Source organism: Urtica dioica, chromosome 2 (genome assembly GCF_054948205.1).
Source record: "Urtica dioica subsp. dioica isolate 48M chromosome 2, U.dioica_male_clone48M_v1_H2, whole genome shotgun sequence".
Taxonomy (NCBI): Eukaryota; Viridiplantae; Streptophyta; class Magnoliopsida; order Rosales; family Urticaceae; genus Urtica; species Urtica dioica.
Window position 1 is genome coordinate 32,776,734 of NC_142757.1, and position 5,420 is coordinate 32,782,153.

Consider the following 5,420-nt stretch of genomic DNA (forward strand, 5'->3'; position numbering starts at 1 on the left):
GATCAATCCAAGAAGAGTGGGGAACAAAAGACTGCTCGGGCTGAACTCCCTTTCCGATTCTATTATGGCCATGCACTACCTCTACAAAACTGACTTTCTTATTGACTTCCTTGTTAACCTCACAATGTTGCACCTTGTTATTGTAAGACATATCTTCTGACCATCTTTTAAGAGTCGAACTCAGAATCCTCGCAAAACCTCTCCATCTGTTTCCCCGAGAGCCCTCTGGAATTAGAATCATCATGTCTTCTCCTTGGGCCACCTTCAAGAGCCTCAAACAAGAACCTCTCTTGTTGACCATAACATCCACAATTATAGAGAATCTGTTCCCGATATACCTCCTCCAAAATCTGACCTCTGAAACGAATGCCAAACATTTTTCCACAATCCCGACCAACCAACAAGCTGCAACCCTACTCAGAAGCAAATTGAAAGAGAAATTTCTTCTATCCTCAAAAAGACGAACGATTCCGCCATCTCTTCCGAGAGACACCGAGAAACACTTATCTTTTATCTCGCAGAAATCTACGTAAACATTGTCCCTTAGAACAACCATGATCAGGCTTCCTGGTTAGGGCTACCATAACGAAGGAAAAAGGCAACGAAATGAAGCATCCTTTTTGACCCGAAGAGAAAAAAATTCTTTTTTTCCAAAAAGTCTGCTCACGGGGACACCAAAAGACGTGGACGAAGCAGCGGAAGCCGAAAGAAACGGGAAAAAAAACACGGAGGGCGACGCGTGGGGTACACGCGCAACGGAGACTCGGACGGAGAGTGGGACGGCGTGTGGGATCAAATCTGAGCCGGGAACCGGCACAGATCAGATCGAAATTTTATTTACCGAAGGTCTACAGGGGTGGTGAGAAGTAAAAATCGTTTTCTCCTATCATTTTAGGTGAGAATCGAAGAGAAAAAGAGGAAAAAAGAGGGTTTGGTGAAGGAGAGAGAAGAGAGAAAAAGAAGCGGGATTATCTCTATTGCGGTTGAATTTAGGGCAATATGGACATATTATTGTATGGGAAAATTAGGCATACAGTCCGTTTAAACCTCATAACTTAAAATTATTATAAGACGTATGCGGGCGTAATATTGCCAAATATCAAAATTAGGAAAACTAGCCGAACCCCATAATATGAAAACGGTCCTATAGTTTTTCTTATTATATTGCCAAATATTTCTTAGGAATATATATAGACGTACTTATCACAGTGAAAAAAACATGAAAGAAATGCCAGACGTCCTGCGTAAGAAAGTAAGAAAGCGGGCTCTCAACAGCAAAAAAGCACTCGCACTCAAAACAAACAATGATTTGCCTCTCATTGCTTCCGTTTAAATGAAACGGAAATTCCAATAATAAAAATAATATTCGGTCCACCTCAACGCAACACTTGCTATGAGGACCACCGCCACGAATTCCAAAGCCGGACTTCAGATTCCTCTGGAATTCTCATTCACAACGAGTATTTATTTTATATTCCTTATCAGGGGGGGTTTTGTTTTGATTTCTTTACTTACTTTTGTGGGCAATTAGTGGTCCCTTAATATAGAAATTTGTTTGGATTCGATATTCCCATTACTTCTAAGAATATCGCTTTTCAACAATTAAATGTTAAAAGTAAACCACTTTTCAACAAGGGCGAAATACTCGAACATAAGCATTACAAAACCAATGAAAAGATAGTGATTGGAGGGGGTTTTTTTTGTGTAACTTTCATTACAGGTCGGACTTCAACTTGAAGCATGCAATAGACTTTAACAGGGTCATTAAGACGTTAGCAAAGATGCTCCAATGAAATGGCAACAGAATAAAAATTTAAAGTTAAAATGTCCAGACAAAAAGAAAAATTAATGACGAAAGCAGACTCATAATTGGATAAAATAGACTGCTTTACAGGCTTGAGAAAAGGATTAGGGCTATGTACACTACGACATATTTTTGCTCGCCTGATTAATTGAGCTAAAGCTAAACCTTTATGGGTTAACATAAAATTAAAAAAAAAAAAAAAAAAAAAAAAAAACGCTTACTTGATAAAGTTACCATGCGTGTGAGCAAAATGTTTGTTTCTTCGAAATCGGCTACAGGAATTGTCCTGCCGGGTCATGAACAATTTGTCACTGAATTGAAAGCGATAAAGACGGAGACCCAATATGTTAAAAGACAAAACTCTGTTACCTTTCAAAGCGAAATGCCCGTTTGAGTAGCCGATGCTCAAACAAAGAGCCGAGCAAGTCTAAGTAGTCGAGTTCAGGACGGTTTCCACAAGGACAGGGCAAACATGATCCGCCCTTTCCAGCCCTGTAAAAGCCATCCGGTGTCTTCATCGATCACAAAGTCGCGGTGGTAATTCGACCTAACTTTCACTGTCGCTCCTTTCATGATGTCCCGGGCGAAAGGGACCTGAAAGAACCCAGACCGCATTATGCGGATCTGCCACTGCTTGTACGTCTCCGGTCGCTCCACTCTCTCCGACCCCTCGCAGGCAATCACATTCAGAGCCTCTTTCCCGAAGATCTCCTTCTCGAGCAGCATTCGCTGGAGCTCGCTCCGTGGCACGATTGTCTCGAGCATGTCGAATATGGCGGAGAAGTGGAACAGCGCCTCTCGGAACCGGGTCACGAAGAACGGGGCGTTGTAGGACCCGTTGACTATCCCGTGGATGAACAAGTTCGGTTTGATCCTCTTCACGAGGTTGAGGAACCCGTTCCGCGGGCTGTCGACGCTTACGCTCTCGTCGAGCAGGTTCTTGGCACGGTACAGGCAGTTCACCACCACAAACTCGCCTTTCTGGATCTTGAGATCGTCCAGCGTGATGGTCTCCCACTTCTTTGCAATCGCGATGTACTCAAACGGCACGTTGAAGCCATCGGCGTAAGCCTTCAAGCGCCGCCCAGCCTCCTCGACCCGCTCGGCCGGTCGGAATCCCGACTGAGGGAACTCGATTCCCGTAATCCGGACCTTCGGGATACAGCCCGGTCTCTCCAGGGCGAGCCGCTGGATGAAGGTCGGCCACTGAAACCCGTACAGGATACCAAAGTCGATGACGTGGATCGTGGTTTCTTTCGCCGCGACGCTCCTTATCGTCCTGTTCGACGCGAAATTCGAGATCTTCCGGAAGGGGCAAGCGGCGATGTATATCAGATAAGCATTCAAGACGTCCGCGCCGCAGGTTCTCTTGCTCACGAGGCCTTTGTAGATTTGGCTTCCCGTGCCAGCAAGGCGAGCCTCGAGCCCGTCGGCGAAGCAGTTGGCCAGCCTTTGGCTTCCGTCGCCGAACGGGGAACCGTGGTGTCTGACTTGCTTGAGGAGCTCGCTCGCGCTCCGGTGGTCATCGGCTGCGACGGCCTGAGCGCATTGGATCAGCAGAGTTCTCAAATCTACGACCTCCTTTTTGGGGGCGGCTTTCCTTCCGCGGACCTTCCCACCAAACCGCCCTCTCGCCGGACCGTTCTTTCGGGTGGTGCTCTGGCTAACCCCGTTCCTCATTGTCTCTCTGACCGACGTCAAATGGCTCGCTCCGTCCCCGTTGCTGCAGAGCAGAATGAGGTCGGACATCTTCGAGCGAAGAGTGGACTCGATGTATATCGCCGCTTGCTTGTTGCTCCTCCCTTCTTCTTCTTCAGCGTTGTCGCCGCCTCTGCAATGGTTCTTCCGACCCTTGGGGAGAACCGAGGAAATCTCTTGTTCGTCTCTTTTCTCTGCCTTGACGTTTTCGTTGTTGGGTAAGAACCTACTGGCCTCTTCAACCCCTCTCTGGAACTGCCACACGGACTGGCTCTTGCCGCCGAAATCGGGAACCTTAACGATGCTGCCCGGAGAGTCCAACAAGCCGTCCCCGCCGCCGCTGCTGATCACACTGCTCGGCGAGCTGTACGAGGATTGAGAGACGCCGTAAGCGGAGAGATCGCAGAGCGGAGAGTTGTACGCAGTCAGATTCGGGACCAGTGCGTTGTCCACCAAGCCGTAGATATCCCCGTTCGCTGTGTAATCCTTGAAATCTGTCAAGAAATTCTCTTCCGCACCGTCGCGGTCTCGGAAGACGTACCCGCGGTTGGGCTCCGGCGACGGCGGGTACTTTTTCCCGAGCGCCTCATAGAAGGGCTTCTCGGCGGCTTCGAGGTCCACCGACTCCTCCTGAAATACCCGACTCTCTTCCACGACATCCTCTTCCATCAGAATCTGGCTTATGTAGTTCAACACCGTATCGGAAAAATCACAGTCCTCCGGGGAATCACACGACAGCGAATACACATCGCTGGCAAGCGCCACCTTTGGAGGAGGGCAGCGATATCCCATGTCGCCGGTCTCTAAGAACGCTTCGCCGTCATCGATGTCGCCAAATCTCGGCACCGACACGAAGCTAGGGTTTGGGAAAAGCCTAGGGTTTTCCAAATGAATTCCGTCGATAGAACCAGAATACGTTCTGAAGCTTGGATCCATAATCATCAACTTAGCACTGAACTCCAAAAAAAAAAAAAAAATTAGAAACGAAATCAAGATCTCACAAAAGCTGAAAACAAAATTAATCAGCTAAAACGAGTTCCCTCTCGACTTCAGTTTCCAAATCAATACCCTTAGTTCTCCTTTCTTCTTTTAATCCCAGGAATCCCCTGAAAACTAGTCAAATGATCAAAATTACGAAGCCAAACGAATCATCAACTCAAAGACAACCTCGGACAATCTGACCCAATTCAACGACAACCTTAATCACCACAAGACTTGAACCATATATATATTATATATTATATATAACTTAATAAACCATGTAATAAAATTAAAATACAGCATTTTTTTACAAAAGAAAAAGGAAAGGAAACTCGAAAAGTACGAATAATGCGATCATGAAAAGAAAAAAGAACAAAGACATAAAATTTATAAATGTTATGGATAATTAAGACAAAAGAGTGAATGAAGAAACTTAGTTAGAGCTCACCTCAGAGAAAAGTGACGGGGAGAAAGAAGGTGCTTCTTCAGAGGGAATAGACTTCTCGCATCGACAAAATAGGGACTATATTTATAAAAGAAAATATTGGTCTCTCTAATTCAGTTGACCAAATTACAGCTGTCGATTCTGTCTAATGCTCCATGATCGGACCAACAAGATCGCCACGTCGAATTTCTTGCTTTCTTTCTTTTTTTTCTCTTTTCTTTTTCACTCTTTCTATGATAGGAAAATTAACATCAATATTAACATTCTCAAACTACTTTCCCAAATCAACCAAAAAAATATTGACGATGTTAATAATACACTAGTGCAAAGATTAGTATACCATTAATAAAATCGTGAAATCAAAATTTATGTGATTAATCTGTCACAAATTTTGAATTTTGTGACCGATTTGTCACGAAATTCTAAATTCGTGATCAATAATTTCACAAAAATTAGAAAACTCGTTATCAATCTATCACGAAATCTTGAATT

General features: G+C 45.0%; 1 pseudogene across 1 annotated transcript; it reads right to left on the reverse strand.

Annotated features, from left to right (window-relative positions):
* Nucleotides 1-1,268: 1,268 nt before the first annotated feature.
* LOC149404427 (scarecrow-like protein 9 pseudogene) lies at nucleotides 1,269-4,982 on the reverse strand (annotated as a pseudogene). Its single transcript, XR_016294358.1, has 3 exons — nucleotides 4,932-4,982; nucleotides 2,174-4,454; nucleotides 1,269-2,090 (listed from the first exon to the last, which is right to left on the reverse strand). The product of XR_016294358.1 is annotated as a scarecrow-like protein 9 pseudogene (transcript).
* Nucleotides 4,983-5,420: the final 438 nt, after the last annotated feature.